Raw genomic sequence first — 18,934 nt, forward strand, 5'->3', positions numbered from 1 at the left:
GACTCATCCTAAACTGAGCAATCGAGGGAGAAGGGCCTTGGTCAGGGAGGTGACCAAGAACTCGATGGTCACTCTACTCTAATAGAGCTCTAGAGTTCCTCTGTGGAGATGGGAGAACCTTTCAGAAGGAAAACCATCTCTGCAGCACTCCACCAATCAGGCCTTTATGGTAGAGTGGCCAGACGGAAGCCACTCCTCAGTAAAATGCACACGACAGCCTGCTTGGCCTGAATGCTAAGCGTCAAGTCTGGAGGAACCCTGGCACCATCCCTACGGTGAAGCATGGTGGTGGCAGCCTCATGCTGTGGCAATGTTTTTCAGCAGCAGGGACCTGGAGACTAGTCAGGATATGAGGCAAAGATGAACGGAGCAAAGTAAAGAGAGATCCTTGATGAAAACCTGCTCCAGAGTGCTCAGACTAGGATGAAGGTTCACCTTCCAACAGGACAACAACCCTAAGCACACAGCCAAGACAATGCAGGAGTGGCTTCGGGACAAGTCTCTGAATGTCCTTAAGTGGCCCAGCCAGAACCCGGACTTGAACCCGATAGAACATCTCTGGAGAGACCTGAAAATAGTTGTATAGCAACACTCCCCATCCAACCTGACAGAGCTTGAGAGGATTTGCAGAGAAGAATGGGAGAAACTCCCCAAATACAGGTGTGCTAAGCTTGTAGCGTTATACCCAGTAAGACTCAAGGCTGTAATCGCTGTCAAAGGTGCTTCAACAATGTACATTTATATTTTTAATAAATTAACAAAAGTAAAAAATAGTTTTTGCTTTGTCACTATGGGGTATTTTGTGTAGATTAATGAGGGGAATTTTTTTTAGGATAAAGCTGTATCATAACAAAAGTCAAGGGGTCTGAATACTTTCCGAATGCACTGTATATAAAAGTATGTGGACCCTAACCCTTCAAATTAGTGGATTTGGCTATTTCAGCCACGCCCATTGCTAACAGGTGTATAAAATCGAGCACACAGCCATACAATCTCTGTAGACAAACATTAGCAGTAGAATGGCCTTGCTGAAGAGCTCAGTGACATTCAACGTGGCACCGTCATAGTGCCACCTTTCCAAAAAGTCAGTTCATCAAATTTCTACCCTGCTAGATCTGCCACAGGTCAACTGTAAGTGCTTTTATTGTGAACTGGAAACTGTCTCAGCCGCAAAGCGGTAGGCTACACGAGCTCACAGAACGGGACTGCCGAGTGCTGAAGCACGTAGCACGTAAAAATCGTCTCTCCTCAGTTGCAACACTCACTACCGAGTTCCAAACTGCCTCTGGAAACCACGTCAGCACAATAACTGTTTGTCGGGAGCTTCTTGAAATGGGTTTCCATGGCAGTCCGACAGACAAATCTGGGTTTGACGGATGTCAGGAGAACACTACCTGCTCCAATGCATAGTGCCAAATGTAAAGTTTGGTGGAAAAGGAATAATGTTCTGATGGTGTTTTTCATGGTTTGGGCTAGGCTCCTTAGTTCCAGTGAATTGAAATCTTAACGCTACATTATACAATGACATTTTAGACAATTATGTGCTTCCAAATTTGTGGCAACAGTTTGGGGAAGGCCCTTTCCTGTTTTAGTATAATAATGTCCCCTTGCACAAAGCGAGGTCTATACAGAAAAAGTTTGTAGAGATCATTGTGGAAGAACTTGACTGGCCTGCACAGAGCCCTGACAACCCCATCGAACACCTTTGGGATGAATTGGAACGGCAATCGCGAGCCTGGGATAATCGTCCAACATCAGTGCCCGACCTCACTAATGCTCTTGTGGCTGAATGGAAGCAAGTCCCCGCAGCAATGTTCCAATATTTTTTTATTTATATTTATTTATTTAACGTTTATTTAACTAGTCAGGAGTCTTCCAAGTGGAGGCTGTCATAGCAGCAAAGGGGGGGGAATCAACTCCATATTAATGTCCATGATTTTGGAATGAGATGTTCGACGAACAGGTGTCCACATACTTTTGGGCATGTAGTCTTGTGGGTGATTTAGGGTTTCCTTTTGTACCAGAACACACAACACACAACCATTTCTGTGGTTCTCTTTGTTTCTATGAGAGCAAATATTAATACGTGCACCACCGCATCTTGTCTCTTTGTGGTGCAGGTAATAGAAAAATCACACAATGCTGAGTGGTCAATGATGATGTAAGCCAAAATGTCAACAAATAAGTTATTAATGTCCAATAGGTAAGTGTGATTGCAGAAGTATTTTTAAAGAACTTAATTGTCTTTGTCCAGTACGCACGCACATACCTCAGTTTCAAACAGCTTGGCCCCGAAGAAAGGCCACTTCCTGGCCACAGTCAGGTAGATGTATACACACTCGGATGAACTTCGACCCCTGAGTGATGCCCATCGGGTTGACAGACACCGGTACAGTTGCCTGGGGGGTGGGAGAAGGTCATTCATCATTGACAGAGTATGTGAGGGGATTAATAAATAACAGGAAGTATGTGAGAGTCAGACCGAGAGAGAATAGAAATCCACCTAGAATGGTGTGTGAAACTTGGGTAAAGAAGGATATAATACCAGATCTGTGTCCAAATACTATTTCAAATCTTTAAAATACTTTCAGTGTTTGCTTTAGCCTCCTCTGAGTGCCAGATGAGCGAGCTTCGCACTTTTAAAACTATTCTATTGGTTCCATTGCGCCAGGAAACCTAAATCAAACCCAGCTAAAAGTATTTGAACCCAGGTCTTTATAATAGAACACATTCCAGCAGCTTACCCGAGCTGTTCCTCAGTGGAGGTCTTACGGCAGTGTTTCGGGTATTTTTATTTCTTTTTTTAATTTCACCTTTATTTAACCAGGTAGGCTAGTCGAGAACAAGTTCTCATTTACAACTGCGACCTGGCCAAGATAAAGCAAAGCAGTGCGACACAAACAACAACACAGAGTTACACATGGAATAAACAAACACGCAGTCAATAATACAATAGAAAAGGTCGGTAATGCGAGCTGGTCTGCGCATGCCTGAAGTGCCTTGCTACTGACGCCGTCTGGACCATACGAGTTTCGTATTTCTCGCTCTCGCTCTCTCTCTCTCTCTCTGTGTACACTAACTGGTAAAGAGACCTGGTTTGTGTTGTTGAGGAAATGAACAGGTAGACTGAAGGGTAGAGTGGTGGTAGGGGGTTCCTAAGGATAGACAGGATCTCCGTCACCCTTCAGCTGCGTCTGCTCTACCGACCACTGACAGTAGATGGCGTACTTACTCACCTCTGTCCTGAGCGAGACACGGAAAAGTACAGTCAAATTGCAGACAAATTCTGCATTGTGTTACCAAATGAGAGACTAGGAAGTCAGACTAGGGAAAATTTGCATGCGTGCATGTGTGAGTGTGTGCTCACCTGGAGTCTCCATGCCTTTGTTGTTTTGGGTCATCTCCCTATACATCCACACTAGATAAGGGCAAACTGTTTAAATCCATTGTAGTTCACATGTGCAAGTTCAAATACATACTCTGCATGTTCCTGTTTAGTGCAGGCATAATGCATTCACAACAGTCTATTCATGACCGTCACAAGTCATTGCATTTGTCAGATGTGGAATGTTTGTAGTTTTACATGTACTCATGCTGCCCCCCTGTGGTGTAGAGTGTGCATGTGCGCCAGCAAGGGTCTGGGCTGTTGGGGCTGTCTCTTGAGTGTCTATTTGATGAGCTGACAGAAGAACTCGTTCTGTAGCTCTGGGTTGGTCAGGCACACCTGCAAAGCACTCTGGGCTAGGGACATGTGCTAGTCAATCCCTGGAGCATCAATGACCACATTGATGAAGAGCTGGCATGTCTGGAAGAGAGGGAGAGAGGCGAATGTCAAAGTGACAATATAATTCTATAAATGTTGACAAATTAATACATTTTTTAAATAGAAGTATTCACCCACTTTTGTTATGGCAAGCCTAAATAAGTTCAGGAGTAAAAATGTGCAAATCTCATAAAAAGTTGCATGGACTCACTCTGTGTGCAATAATATATATTTTTAATACTACCCCAACTCGGTACCCAACACATACAGATAATCTGTAAGGTCCATCAGTCAAGTAATGAATTTCAAGCACAAATTCAATCACAAAGACCAGGGAGAGTTTTCATTTACAATTGTGACCTGGCCAAGATAAAGCACAGCAGTTCGACACATACAACAACACAGAGTTACACATGGAATAAACAAACATACAGTCAATAATACAGTAGAAAAAAAGAAAAGTCTATATACAGTGAGTGCAAATGAGGTAAGATAAGGGAGGTAAGGCAATAAATAGGCCATGGTGGCGAAGTACTACAATATAGCAATTAAACACTTGAATGGTAGATGTGCAGAAGATGAATGTGTAAGTAGAGATACTGGGTTGCATAGGGGCAAGATAAATAAATACAGTATGGGGATGAGGTAGTTGGATGGGCTGTTTACAGATGGGCTATATACAGGTGCAGTGATCTGTGAGCTGCTCTGACAGCTGGTGCTTAAAGCTAGTGAGGGAGATATGAGTCTCCAGCTTCAATGATTCTTGCAGTTCGTTCCAGTCATTGGCAGCGGAGAACTGGAAGGAAAGGCGGCCAAAGGAGGAATTGGCTTTGGGGGTGACCAGTGAGATATACCTGCTGGAGCACTTGCTACGGGTGGGTGCTGCTATGGTGACCAGTGAGCTGAGATAAGGCAGGGCTTTACCTAGCAGAGACTTGTAGATGACCTGGAGCCAGTGGGTTTGGCAACGAGTATGAAGCGATGGCCAGCCAACGAGAGCGTACAGGTCACAGTGGTGGGAAATATATGGGGCTTTGGTGACAAAACGGATGGCACTGTGATAGACTGCATCCAATTTGTTGAGTAGAGTGTTGGAGGCTATTTTATAAATGACATTGCCGAAGTTGAGGATCGGTAGGATGGTCAGTTTTACGAGGGTATGTTTGGCAGCATGAGTGAAGGATGCTTTGTTGCGAAATAGGAAGCCGATTCTAGATTTAATTTGGGATTGGAGATGCTTAATGTGAGTCTGGAAGGAGAGTTTACAGTCTAGCCAGACACCTAGGTATTTGTAGTTGTCCATATATTCTAAGTCAGAACCGTCCAGAGTAGTGATGCTGGACGGGCGGGCAGGTGCGGGCAGTTATCGGTTGAAGAGCATGTATTTAGTTTTACTTGCATTTAAGAGCAGTTGGAGGACACGGAAGGAGAGTTGTATGGCATTGAAGCTCGTCTGGAGATTAGTTAACACAGTGTCCAAAGAAGGGCCAGAAGTATACAGAATGGTGTCGACTGCGTAGAGGTGGATCTGAGAATCACCAGCAGCAAGAGCGACATCATTGATGTATACAGAGAAGAGAGTCGGCCCAAGAATTGAACCCTGTGGCACCCCCATAGAGACTGCCAGAGGCCCGGACAACAGGCCCTCCGATTTGACACACTGAACTCTGTCAGAGAAGTAGTTGGTGAACCAGACGAGACAATCATTTGAGAAACCAAGGCTGTTGAGTCTGCCAATAAGAATATAATATCTGTTCCATCAGCCTTATTAATTGATACCGCATATACAGTGGCAAGTAAACGTGTGTGAACCCTTCGGAAATACCTGGATTTCTGCATAAATCTTCATCTAGATCACAACAATAGACAAACACAGTCTGCTTAAACTAATAACAAACAATATGTTTTCATGTCTTTATTGAACACACCATGTAAACATTCACAGTGCAGGGTGGAAAAAGTATGTGAACCCTTGGATTTAATAACTGGTTGACCCTCCTTTGGCAGCAATAACCTCAACCAAACGTTTTCGGTAGTTGCGGATCAGACCTGCACAATAGTCAGGAGGAATTTTGGACCAGTCCTCTTTACAAAACTGTTTCAGTTCAGCAAAATTATTTTGATGTCTGGTGTGAACTTCTCTCTTGAGGTCATGCCACAGCATCTCAATCAGGTTGAGGTCAAGACTGACTGGGCCACTCCAGAAGGCGTATTTTCTTCTGTTGAAGCCATTCTGTTGTTGATTTACTTCTGTGTTTTGGGTCGTTGTCCTGTTGCATCACCCAACTTCTGTTGAGCTCAATTGGAGATAGTCTAACACTCTCCAGCAAAATGTCTTGATATACTTGGGAATTCCTTTATCCGGCGATGATAGCAAGCTGTCCAGGCCCTGAGGCAGCCCCAAACCATGATGCTCTCTTCACCATACTTTACAGTTGGGATGAGGTTTTGATGTTGGAGTGCTGTGCCTTTTTTTCTCCACACATAGTGTTGTGTGTTCCTTCCAAACAACTCAACTGTAGTTTCATCTGTCCACATAATATTTTGCCAGTAGCGCTGTGGAACATCCAGTTGTACTTTTGTAAACTTCAGACGTGCAGCAATGTTTTTTTGGACAGCAATGGCTTCTTCCATGGTGTCCTCCCATGAACACCATTCTTGTTTAGTGATTTAAGTATCGTAGACTCGTCAACAGAGATGTTAGCATGTTCCAGAGATTTCTATAAGTCCTTAGCTGACATTCTAGGATTCTTCTTAACCTCATTGAGCATTCTGCGCTGTGCTCTTGCAGTCATCTTTGCAGGACGGCCACTCCTAGGGAGAGTAGCAACAGTGCTGAACTTTCTCCATTTATAGACAATTTGTCTTTCCGTGGACTGATGAACATCAAGGCTTTTAGAGATACTTTTGTAACCTTTTCCAGCTTTATGAAAGTCAACTATTCTTAATCTTAAGTCTTCTTTTGTTCGAGGCATGGTTCACATCAGGCAATGCTTCTTGTGAATAGCGAACTCAAATTTTGTGAGTGTTTTTTATAGGGCTAGGCAGCTCTAACCAAAATCTCCAATCTGGTCTCATTGATTGGACTCCAGGTTAGCTGACTCCTGACTCCAATTAGCTTTTGGAGAAGTCATTAGCCTAGGGGTTCACATACTTTTTCCAACCTACATTGTGAATGTTTAAATGACATATTCAATATAGACAAGAAAAATACAATAATTTGTGTGTTATTAGTTTAAGCACACGATGTTTGTCTATTGTTGTGTGTCACATCCTGATCTGTTTCACCTGTCTTTGTGATTGTCTCCACCCACCTCCAGGTGTCACCGTTTTCCCCATTAGTCCCTGGGAATTTATTCCGGTGTTCTCTGTTTGTCTGCCAGTTTGTCTCGACAAGTCACCCAGCGTGTTTTTCCGTGCGCCTGCTTTTTCTTATCCCTCTTTTGCTAGTCCTCCCGGTTTTGACCCTTGCCTGCCTTGACTCTGAACCCGCCTGCCTGACCATACTGCCTGCCCTGACCTCAAGCCTGCCTGCCACTCTGTACCTCCTGGACTCTGACCTTGTTTATGATCTTTTGCCTGTCCATGACCATTCTCTTGCCTGCCGCTTGGATTATAATAAATATCAGAGACTCGAACCATCTGCCTCCAGTGTCTGCATCTGGGTCTCGCCCTGTGCCCTTATAGTTGTGACTTAGATGAAGATCAGATCAAATTTGATGACCGGCTTATGCAGAAATCCAGGTAATTCCAAAGGGTTCACATACTTTTTCTTGCCACTGTACATCCACTACACTCCTTTGATACGCATCGTGGGGATTAAGAAGTGAGTATACGCAATTCCCACTGAAAAATAAGTGGGTATACGGCATACAGTGCTCTCAGAAAGTATTCAGACCCCTTGACTTTTTCCACATGTTGTTATGTTACAGCCTTATTCTAAAATGGATTAAATTGTTTCTTCCCCTCATCAATCTACACACAATACCCCATAATGACAAAACAAAAACAGGTTTCTAGAAATGTTTTGCAAATGTATTAAATAAAAACCCTGGAATAATACATTTACATAAGTATTCAGACCCTTTACTCAGTACTTTGTTGATGCACCTTTGGCTGCGATTACAGCCTTGAGTCTTTTTTTGTATGATGCTACAAGCTTGGCACACCTGTATTTGAGGAGTTTATCCCATTCTTCTCTGCAGATCCTCTCAATCTATGTCAGGTTGGATGGGGAGCATCACTGCACAGCTATTTTCAGGTCTCTCCAGAGACGTGATGACACAGGGAGGAGGGATGGGCCTAGAAGCAGAAGACAGAGGACAGTGAGCCAATGGTTTAATCCTGGAAACATGAAAAGTAGGGTGAACACCGAGGGTATGGGGCAACAGCAGACGCACAGCAGTGGGACTAATGACTCTAGAAATGGGAAAAGGACCAATGAAACGGGGGGAAAGTTTTTGGGATTCTACCTGGAGGGGTAGGTCCCGAGTGGACAGGCATTTTCTCTGCCCGACCCGATAGCAAGGAGCCAGAGTCCGGTGGCAGTCCGCTTGCCACCCGAGCTCCCTGGAGGTGGTCTTGAGAAGAGCCTAGCTCTTTTCCAGGTACGCCGATGGCGGATGAACATCTGGGCTGAAGGTACGTTTACCTCAACTTCTTGCTCTGGGAAGAGCGGGGGCTGATACCCCAAGGAGCATTCGAAAGGGAATAGTTCAGTAACCGAGCAAGGGAGAGTGTTCCTGGCATATTCCACCCAGACCAGTTGCTGACTCCAGGTGGTGGGGTTACTGGCAACCAGACACCGGAGTTATGGGAAAACACGCTGGTTGACTTGAACATACAAGACGAACTGGCACAGAGAGACAGGAAACACAGGGATAAATACACTGGGGAAAATAAGCGACACCTGGAGGGGGTGGAGACAATCACAAGGACAGGTGAAACAGATCAGGGCGTGACAAGGACATTCAGAGACTTGTCCCGAGCCACTTTTGCGTTGTCTTGGCTGTGTGCTTAGGGTCGTTGTCCTGTTGGAACATGAACCTTTGCCCCAGTCTAAGGTCTTGAGCACCTTGGAGCAGGTTTTCATCAAGGATCTCTCTGTAGTTTGCTCCCTTCATCTTCCCCTCGATCCTGACTAGTCTCCCAATCCAATGCCGTTGAAAGACATCCTCACAGCATGATGCTGCCACCACCATGCTTCACCGTAGAGATGGTGCCAGGTTTCCTCCAGGCGGGATGCTTGGCATTCAGGCCAAAGAGTTCAATCTTGGTTTCATCAGACCTGAGAATCTTGTTTCTCATGGTCTGAGTCCTTTAGGTGCCTTTTGGCAAACTCTAAGCGGACTGTCATGTGCCTTTTACTGAGGAGTGCCTTCCATCTGGCCACTCTACCATAAAGGCCTGATTGGTGTAGTGCTGCAGATATGGTTGTCCTTCTGGAAGGTTCTGGGTGGGATTCTTGGGAGTGAGGGCTGGGGTGAGGATGGGGCTGGGGTTGACGGAGGGGTCACTGGAAGAGGACGAGGAGTCTAGTCTTTGAGACTGGAAGTGTTTTGTCGAGTCTGTCCGAGGATCAGTCCTAAAGCTTCCTCTCTCTGACCCCCGACATTACATAAAAAATCTGCCGTTTCCAGCTACAATAGTCATTTACAATACAATACAAAAATTAACAATACACTGTATTTCTGATCAATTTGATGTTATTTTAATGGACCAAAAATGTACTTTTCTTTCAAAAACAAGGACATTTCTAAGTGACCCCAAACTTTTGAACGGTAGTGTATATAATAAAAATGATTTGTTTGCACACAGTCAAATCAAATCAAATATTATTTGTCACATGCGCCGAATACAACAGGTGTAGACCTTACCATGAAATGCTTACTAACAAGCCCTTAACCAACAATGCAGTTAAGAAAATACAGCTAAGAAAATATTTACTAAATAAACATAAGTAAAAAATAAAAAAGTAACACAAAATAACAATAATGAGGCTATATACAGGGGGTACCGAGTCAATGTGTGGGGGTACAGGTTAGTCAAGGTAGTTTGTACATGTATGTAGGGGTAAAGTGACTATGCATAGATAATAAACAGCGAGTAGCAGCAGTGTAAAAACAAAGGGGGGGGGGGGGGGTCAATGCTAATAGTCCGGGTGGCCATTTGATTTATTGTTCCGCAGTCTTATGACTTGGGGGTAGAAGCTGTTAAGGAGCCTTTTGGACTTGGACTAGGCGCTCCGGTACTACTTGCCGTACGGTAGAGAACAGTCTATGACTTGGATGACTGGAGTCTTTGACAATTTTTTGGGCCTTCCTCTGACACCGCCTAGTATATAGGTCCTGGATGGCAGGAAGCTTGGCCCCAGTGATGTACTGGGCTGTACGCACTACCCTCTGTAACACCTTATGGTCGGATGCCGAACAGTTGCCATACCAGGCGGTGATGCAACCGGTCAGGATGCTCTCGATGGTGCAGCTGTAGAACTTTTTGAGGATCTGGGGACCTATGCCAAATCTTTTCAGTCTCCTGAGAAGGAAAAGGCGTTGTCGTGCCCTCTTCACGACTTTCTTGGTTTGTTTGGACCATGATAGTTTGTTGATGATGTGGACACCAAGGAACTTGAAACTCTCGATCCGCTCCACTACAGACCCGTCAATGTGAATGGGGGTGTGTTCGGCCCTCCTTTTCCTGTAGTCCACGACCATCTCCTTTGTCTTGCTCACGTTGAGGGAGAGTTGTTGTCCTGCTACCACACTACCAGGTCTCTGACCTCCTAACTATAGGCTGTCTTATTGTTGTCGGTGATCAGGCCTACCACTGTTGTGTCGTCTGCAAACGTAATGATGGTGTTGGAGTCATGCTTGGCCACGCAGGCCTGGATGAACAGGGAGTACAGGAGGGGACTAAAAACGCACCCATGGGGGAGGGTGTTGAGGATCAGCGTGGCAGATGTGTTGTTGCCTGCACTTATCACCTGGGGCGGCCGAACAGGAAGTCCAGGATCCAGTTGCAGAGGGCGGTGTTTAGTCCCAGGGTCCTTAGCTTAGTGATGAGCTTTGTGGGCACTATGGTGTTGAACGCTGCGCTGTAGTCAATGAACAGCATTCGAACATAGGTGTTTCTTTTGGTGGGAAGGGGGGAAAGGGCAGTGTGGAGTGCGATTTAATTTGTGTCATCTGTGGATCTGTTAGGGCGGTATGCGAATTGGAGTGGGTCTAGGTTTTCCAGGATGATGGTGTTGATGTGAACCATGACCAGCCTCTCAAAGCATTTCCTGGCTACCGACATGAGTGCTACGGAGCGGTAGTCATTTAGGCAGGTTACCTTTGCTTTCTTGGGCACAGGGACTGTGGTGGTCTGCTTGACACATGTAGGTATTACAGATTCAGTCAGGGAGAGGTTGAAAATGTCAGTGAAGACACATGTCAGTCGGTGTGCGTAGGCTCTGAGTACACTTCCTGGTAATCCGTTTGGCCCCGCGACCTTGTGAATGTTGACCTTTTTAAAGGTCTTGCTCACATCAGCGACTGAGAGCTTGATCCCACAGTCGTCTGGAACAGCTGGTGCTCTCATGCATGCTTCAGTGTTGCTTGCCTCAAAGCGAGCATAAAAGGCATTTAGCCCATCTGGTAAGCACGCATCACTGGGCAGCTCGTGGCTGGGTTTCCCTTTGTAGTGTGTAATAGTTTGCAAGCCCTGACACATCTGACGAGCGTCAGAGCCGATGTAGTACGATTCAATCTTAGTCCTGTATTGAGGCTTTGCCTGTTTGATTGTTTGTCTGAGGGCATAGCGGGATTTCTTATAAGCGTCCAGATTAGTGTCCTGCTCCTTGGAAGCGGCGGATGTTAACTGTAATCCATGGCTTCTGGTTGGGATATGTATGTACAGTCACTGTGGGGACAACGTTGTCGATGCTCTTATTGATGAAGCCGGTGACTGAGGTGGTATACTCCTCAATGCCATTGGATGAATCCCGGAACATATTCCAGTCTGTGCTAGCAAAACAGTCCTGTAGCGTAGCATCCGCGTCATCTGACCACTTCCGTATTGTGCGAGTCATTCGTACTTCCTGCTATAGTTTTTGCTTGTAGGAGGAATCAGGAGGACAGAGTTATGGTCAAATTTTCCAAATGGAGGGCGAGGGAGAGCTTTGTACGCGTCTCTGTGTGTGGAGTAAAGGTGGTCTAGAGTTTTTTGTCCTTTGGTTACACATGTGACATGCTAGTAGAAATGAGGTAAAACGGATTTAAGTTTGTCTGTATGAAAGTCCCCGGCCACTAGGAGTGCCGCTTCTGGATTAGCGTTTTCTTGTTTGCTTATGGCCTTATACAGCTTGTTGAATGCGGTCTTAGTGCCAGTGTTGGTTTGTGGTGGTAAATAGACGTTTACGAAAAATATAGATGAAAACTGTCTTGGTAGATAGTGTGGTCTACAGCTTATCATCATCACCTCAGGAGAGAAATACCTTGAGACTACCTTAATATTATAAATTGCGCACCAGCTGTTATTGACAAATAGACACCCCCACCCCTCGTCTTACCGGATGTAGCTGTTCTGTCCTACTGATGCACAGTAAACCAGCCAACTGTATATTATCTGTGTCGTCGTTCAGCCACGACTCGGTGAAACATAAGATATTACAGTTTTTAATGTCCCGTTGGTAGGATAGTCTCGAACGGAGCTCATCCAGTTTATTCTTCAGTGATTGCACATTGGCCAATAGATCGGATGGTAGAGGCGGGTTACCCACTCGCCGTCAAATTCTCACAAGGCACCCTGATCTCCGCCCCCTGTATTTCCTTATTTTCGTCATGCGAATGACGAGGATTTGGACCTTGTCTGGGAGCAGCATTATATCCTTTGCGTCAGACTCATTAAAGAAAAAAATCTTTGTCCAGTTCGAGGTGAATAATCGCTGTTCTGATATCCATAAGCTATTTTAGGTCAAAAGATCCAGTATCATCAACATTATGTACAAAATAAGTTACAAACAATGTGAAAAAACACACAAAATAGCACAATTGGTTAGGAGCCCGTAAAACAGCAGCCATCCCCTCAGGCGCCATTCTTTCGTGTACAGTCAGACTACATCCTCAGTCCCACTATCCTCACTTGCACTGAATTACCTGAATGAGACCTTTCATTCCCCTCTTATTCTAACCCACTAAAACAATGTTTATACAGTCGTAGAGGAGAAATATCAACCTCCGCCCAAACCCAAATGCAGCAAATACATCCAAACAAAGAATGGGAGAATGTTGCATGCTAGACACAGTGAGAGTGCCATTACTGATAATACTGACTGATTTATGTTCCTACATAGAAAAGGGAACAGATATATTCCTCAAATGCTCTTGCATTGAGCATCCATTGTCAAATACATTTAAAATCAAATGTAAACAAGTTATTTATTTATTGGTCATACATGTATGTTGTATGCTATCACTCGTAACTGCCAACCCTGTACAGTAAAGACTAACTCATTCACTAACTCAAGTGAGACTTGACTCCTGTTGTACTGCCTCCTCTTGGTTACGGCTACAGTTTGTTCCACGGAAGTCTGGTTGGACGTTAAGGTGTACAGGTGTCAAGTCTATCGGTTACTGCCGGTCCTTTGTGTGTCCTGCAATGAGACGCCTAACGGCGCCAGCGGACTTCACGTGCCACTTTGTCACAATTACAGAGGACACACATGCACCAACACAAACACAGTACGCACACACAGGCACGCCCACACAGGCACGCACACACATACACACACACACAAAGGCAAGAACGCACACGCGCGCACACAGACACAGCTTTGTGGGAATGGGGAATGTGCAAGGTTACTTTATGAGTACCATTCCTCTCAAATTCCTTGGCTCAAAGTGGCGGAAACGACACGGAAACCAATGTCTTCTGAGGAGGCACTGGAAAATCCCACGCCCTCTGACAAACACTGCCTTTGAATGTGCAGCAACATTTAAGATACTCTTTGAAGGAGGTAAAATTTCAGTTGTTTTCAGTAGCTGGCCAGGGACTCTTCTGTCCTAGCTTCAGGGGGAAGCTGGTTCCACCATTGGGGTGCCAGGACAGAGAAGCGCTTGGACTGGGCTTAGCGGGAGCTGTCCTCTTGTTGGGTGGGAGGGCCAAAAGACCTGATGTGGCAGAACAGAGTGCTCAGCTTGGGGTGTCAGATTTCAGAGTAGCCTGAAGGTAAGAAGGAGCAGATCCTCTTGCTGCTCCGTAGGTAAGCACCATGGTCTTGTAGTGGATGCGAGCTTCGACTGGAAGACAGTGGAGTGGAATGGGAGAATTTTGGAAGGTTGAACACCAGGCGGGCTGCAGCATTCTGGATAAATTGCAGGGGTTTGATGGCACAAGCTGGGAGCCTAGCCAACATTGAGTTTTAATAGTCCAGACGGGAGATGACAAGAGCCGCCTCTTCCTGTGTGAGGTAGGGTCGTACTCTACGGATGTTGTAGAGCATGAACCTGCAGGAGCGAGTCACTGCTTTGATGTTTGCAGAAAATGACAGGGTGTTGTCCAGGGTCACGCCAAATTGGTCTACACGGACAAGTTCTGGACTGGTTTAGATCTTATCTGTCGGAAAGATATCAGTTTGTCTCTGTGGATGGTTTGTCCTCTGACAAATCAACTATACATTTTGGTGTTCCTCAAAGTTCCGTTTTAGGACCACTATTGTTTTCACTATATATTTTACCTCTTGGTGATGTCATTCGGAAACATAATGTTAAATTTCACTGCTATGCGGATGACACACAGCTGTACATTTCGATGAAATTGCCCTCGTTGGAAGCCTGTGTTTCAGACATAAGGAAGTGGATGGCTGCAAATGTTCTACTTTTAAACTCGGACAAAACAGAGATGCTTGTTCTAGGTCCCAAGAAACAAAAAGATCTTCTGTTGAATCTGACAATTAATATTGATGGTTGTACAGTCGTCTCAAATAAAACTGTGAAGGACCTCGGCGTTACTCTGGACCCTGATCTCTCTTTTGACGAACATATCAAGACTGTTTCAAGGACAGCTTTTTTTCCATCTACGTAACATTGCAAAAATCAGAAACTTTCTGTCCAAAAATGATGCAGAAAAATGTATCCATGCTTTAGTCACTTCTAGGTTAGACTGCTGCAATGCTCTACTTTCCGGCTACCCGGATAAAGCACTAAATAAACTTCAGTTAGTGCTAAACACGGCTGATAGAATCTTAACTAGAACCAATAAAAATGGATCATATTACTCCAGTGCTAGCCTCTCTACACTGGCTTTCTGTTAAGGCAAGGGCTGATTTCAAGGTTTTACTGCTAACCTACAAAGCATTACATGGGATGGCTCCTACCTATCTTTCCGATTTGGTCCTGCCGTACATACCTACACGTACGCTACGGTCACAAGACGCAGGCCTCCTAACTGTCCCTAGAATTTCTAAGCAAACAGCTGGAGGCAGGGCTTTTTTATATAGAGCTCCATTTTTATGGAATGGTCTGCCTACCCATGTGAGAGACGCAGACTCGGTCTCAAACTTTAAGTCTTTATTGAAGACTCATCTCTTCAGTAGGTCCTATGATTGAGTGTAGTCTGGCCCAGGAGTGTGAAGGTGAATGGAAAGGCACTGGAGCAACAAACCGCCCTTGCTGTCTCTGCCTGGCCGGTTCCCCTCTCTCCACAGGGAATCTCTGCCTCTAACCCTATTACAGGGGCTTACTGGTGCTCTTCCATGCCGTCCCTAGGAGGGGTGTGTCACTTGAGTGGGTTGAGTCACTGATGTGATCTTCCTGTCTGGGTTGGCGCCCCGCCTTGGGTTGTGCCGTGGCGGAGATCTTTGTGGGCTATACTCGGCCTTGTCTCAGGAGGGTAAGTTGGTGGTTGAAGATATCCCTCTAGTAGTGTGGGGGCTGTGCTTTGGCAAAGTGGGTGGGGTTATATCCTGCCTGTTTGGCCCTGTCCGGGGGTATCGTCGGATTGGGCCACAGTGTCTCCCGACCCCTCCTGTCTCAGCCTCCAGTATTTATGCTGCAGTAGTTTATGTGTTCGGGGGCTAGGGTCAGTCTGTTATATCTGGATTATTTCTCCTGTTTTATCTGGTGTCCTGTGTGAATTTAAGTATGCTCTCTCTAATTCTTTCTTTCTTTCTCTCTCTCTCTCTCTCTCTCTCTCTCGGAGGACCTGAGCCCTAAGACCATGCCTCAGGACTACCTGGCCTGATGACTCCTTGCAATCCCCAGTCCACCTGGCCGTGCTGCTGCTCCAGTTTCAACTGTTCTGCCTGCGGCTATGGAACCCTGACCTGTTCACCGGACGTGCCACCTGTCCCAGACCTGCTGTTTTCAACTCTTTAGAGACAGCAGGAGCGGTAGAGGTACTCTGAATGATCGGCTATGAAAAGCCAACTGACATTTACTCCTGAGGCGCTGACCTGTCGCACCCTCGACATCCACTGTGATTATTATTATTTGACCCTGCTGGTCTTCTATGAACATTTGAACATCTGGGCCATGTTCTGTTATAATCTCCACCCGGCACAGCCAGAAGAGGACTGGCCACCCCTCATTGCCTGGTTCCTCTCTAGGTTTCTTCCTAGGTTCTGGCCTTTCTAGGGAGTTTTTCCTTGCTTCTACACCTGCATTGCTTGCTGTTTAGGGTTTTAGGCTGGGTTTCTGTACAGCACTTTGAGATATCAGCTGATGTAAGAAGGGCTTTATAAATACATTTGATTTGAAACACATTGCAGGACGATAATACGTTTGGAAGACGATTTGGATCAAAAGTGTACGTATGGGTTTTGTGTGTTTTTCTGTTAGTGTGTATGGCCATAGGGAGTACGGATCAAGGAAGTTGTTATATGGGCATTTCAGTAAACCTGCCTAGTGATATATTTTATAAGGGCAGTGAAGTCAGTGGTACACAGCAAATCCTGTCTGAACTGGTCTAGTCCACTCTGTCTTCCAACTCTGGCTGAGGGAGGGAAGGCCTTGGGCCTATTCACAGCAGAGAGTAGAGGCAGACTGTACACACACACTACCCTAACTGTGGCCAGTGGTGTGCCAGCTGGACCAAAGGGTGTGTTCTGATCCAAAACACACATGAAACCTGCAAATACGTCACCACACACACGCACACACACATGAACACAAATGCACGCACCTGCACGCAGAGACGCAGGCACACACTTAGCCACATCTTCTTAGAAATAATTCTCTACAGCCCAAGGTCATCCACAAATGACAAACCACAGCTTTCTGTCAATTCACACATATAGCATCAGGCAGAGAACATAACTGTAATCATAGAGAGTACAGCTGGAGAAAGGGAGAAATGACACACATGCACACACTGCCATCTCGGTCTTCAAGGCTGAATCACTGTCCATCGTTTCGTGAAAAGCTCTGATGGGACATTGTTAATGATAGTTACTGGAGTAGTTTGGTAATCTGTGTTATGGCCCATTAGCAAGTCCCAGTTCCAGTCAGACAACCACTCCTCCTGTCTCCGACTGTAGGCTATGTCTTCGCCATCCAACGTCTACCTGGGGCGGCAGGTAGCCTAGTGGTTAGAGCATTGGGCCAGTAACCGAAAGGTTGCTCGATCGAATCCCCGAGCTGACAATGGAAAAAATCTGTCGTTCTGCCCCTGAACAAGGCAGTCAACCCACTGTTCCTAGGCCATCATTGTAAATAAGAATTTGTTCTTAACTGATTTGCCTAGTTAAATAAAGGTGAAAAAAAACAAAAAACAAAACAATGTCAACATAAACACAAAAGGTTTACACAATTGAAGCACAAAAAAAGGCTCAACAAAATACATCAATGCCCAACTTAGGTGCCCCTCTGCCCCTCTGCCCACTCTACCCTGCAACCTCTCCACTGGATCCAAACTCCAGTTTGCCTGGAATTCCAGGCCTGCCTCGTTGTGGTCAGCCAGCCAGCACGCACCCCACACACAACCCTCTATCCACTACCTAGCCAGCTCCTAAAGCCCTCCTCTGTAGCCACCAGGCCTACACTACATCTCTAGTAGTAACAACTGATATCCATGCAGTGGTTCCATCAGATTATACTTCCACACAGCAGACACTTGACTACTAGTGAGAGGGAGGATTGTGCTGAACAGAGTGAGAATTACACCATGACATTCGGGGGGGTGCACAAAAAAAGATAATGCTAATAATAAAGACATCATTTAACCTGTTAAACTGTAAAAATGTATGACTTTTTAATGTGGCATAAACACAACCAGTTTTGATATTTTCATCTGATTGCCAAACAAATCACTTCAAAACAAAGTATTCTACCTGTGCAGGTTTGCAGTGGCGGTTCTAGACCATTTCAACTGGGGGGGCCAAGCTGGGGCCAGTTGTACTGTTAGAGGGGCCAGTTACATTAGACGTTATTATTGCCATATAATTTTCTTCACTGCATTGCAGGCATTAGCAGGCAAAAGACCATGTTCATTATGCAGATGCACGTTGTACGAAACTGTTGTGTTCCGCCTAATGCCGTCCCTCTAGAAAATGTGAGGGTTAAATTAGTGTTCCGCGTTGCCACTGTCTAATAACGGATGTAAAAAAAGAACGATAGCAAAAATGTGTTATGTAGAAATGATTTCATACTCCACATTTAGGGGGGCCACAAGGGGGTCCAAAATTGCCCCCCCCCCCCGTGTATACTCGCTCCATTCGATGAATGGAAATAGACGTCTGTTATGAAACGTCAAACAGTGTGCCTAATGACATTCAGCGATTGCCATTGATTAGGCCTAGATTAATTGATGTGTCTTGCTGACAAATGTACCTTTTTTGTAGCCTGAAAAGTCGGGACACCAGAAATTGGTCTGAAACGTAATTGTCACCCTAGCACACACGGTCAACATACTAGACTAGGCTACAAGGTGTATTCCCATGAACTTCAAATGGGCATACCGGTAGCCAGTGATGTAGTGGTAAAATATTTTTATCTGATTGTCGGTTGCACAAAAAAAACGCCTCCTATACTTGAAACGCATTTCTGAAAAAAGGTGAATAAATGGTGTTTACTTGCGTTTACCCTCCACCAGGCCTACACTACTGCCGATAGCCTAAACTCTCAGCCGAGGCAGTTTTACACACATGAACACACACAGAACAGGTAGCCTACATTCAATATAATACATGAGTTG

The 18,934-nt window shown here is 45.4% G+C and overlaps 1 protein-coding gene across 5 annotated transcripts in view; it reads right to left on the reverse strand.

Annotated features, from left to right (window-relative positions):
* LOC106605150 (adhesion G protein-coupled receptor E2) overlaps nt 1–3,322 on the reverse strand; it is a 49,265-nt gene extending 45,943 nt beyond the window's left edge. For all 5 annotated transcript variants that reach the window (XM_045719882.1, XM_045719899.1, XM_045719905.1 and 2 more), the window contains exons 1-2: nt 2,745–3,322; nt 2,270–2,399 (exon numbers count right to left, since the gene is read on the reverse strand). The gene's annotated coding sequence lies outside the window, so the exon portion shown is untranslated. The remainder of the gene's footprint in view (nt 1–2,269; nt 2,400–2,744) is intronic.
* Between the last annotated feature and the right edge of the window lie 15,612 nt (nt 3,323–18,934).

Source organism: Salmo salar, chromosome ssa01 (genome assembly GCF_905237065.1).
Source record: "Salmo salar chromosome ssa01, Ssal_v3.1, whole genome shotgun sequence".
Taxonomy (NCBI): Eukaryota; Metazoa; Chordata; class Actinopteri; order Salmoniformes; family Salmonidae; genus Salmo; species Salmo salar.